This window comes from Calypte anna, chromosome 21, assembly GCF_003957555.1.
Source record: "Calypte anna isolate BGI_N300 chromosome 21, bCalAnn1_v1.p, whole genome shotgun sequence".
Classification (NCBI taxonomy): Eukaryota; Metazoa; Chordata; class Aves; order Apodiformes; family Trochilidae; genus Calypte; species Calypte anna.
Window position 1 is genome coordinate 3,162,722 of NC_044266.1, and position 1,019 is coordinate 3,163,740.

Sequence of the window (1,019 nt, forward strand, 5' to 3'; positions counted from 1 at the left end):
AAACCCTTCCCGAGCATCAGGTCCCGCAGTGCCCACAGCGCTGCCACCACCCCCCCCCCCTTCCGTGTCCCTCCGAACCACAGCTCTACGGCTTCGGAACCACTCCAGGAATGGGGACCCCACCCCTGGGCAGGCTAGGTCAGAGCCAGACAACCCTTTCCGGGAAGAAATCGTTCCCTATCTCCAATCTAAACCTCCCCTGGCACAACCTCAGGCCATTTCCTCTTGGTTTAGTGCTTGTTATTTGGGAGAGCAGCCCCCTCCTCAGGGAGGTGCAGGGAGCATCCTTCTGGGCTGGACACCAAGGCCTATCCAGTCTCTCCATCCCTTTTTCTTCTCCCCCAGCCTGCTGTCCAGGTCTGTTGGCTGCAGGGAAAACCCTCCCAAGGCTCCAAACCCAAGCAAGGATCCATCCCCCAGAGCCTCGAGGTGCCCCAAGGCTCGGATGCTTCTCAGACAGCCCCTGAGGCAGCAGAGAGCAGCACCCCTGCCTTGCCATGGGAAATCTGTGGTTCCAAAGCAGGAGCAGATGGGGATAGAAAATGTTTTCAGTGTTCACAGACAATCACTCTCCTCTGTCTCATTAAATTTTCAGTAGCAATTAGCCCAAGACTGATTGCCTATTTGAAAAAAAAAAAAAAAAAATCTCTCTCTTTTCACTCGCCTCCTTCTGCATTTGGGAAGGGTCCACCATGCTCTGGGTCCCCAGTAATAAGAATCTGGGTTTGTGTTTTTAATGATTTCTTTCCCCCCCACAGAAACAAGTGCTCTCAGCTCATGGTCCCTATTGCTGCCTCGTCCTGACTGGTCCTGCAATGTTATGACTCCCAGAATTGCCATTTTTCCTAAAGTTTCTCCTGCTTGGAAGCACTCAATTAAGGTATAAATTAATCCTTTTTCCATGTTATAATCCAAGAAAAGCTCATTATTCTTGCAATCTGACTCATTTTTTTTCCCCCTGAACATTACTAGCTGGCAACAGAGGTATCTTACCATCAGTACACACTGTGACTGCTGAA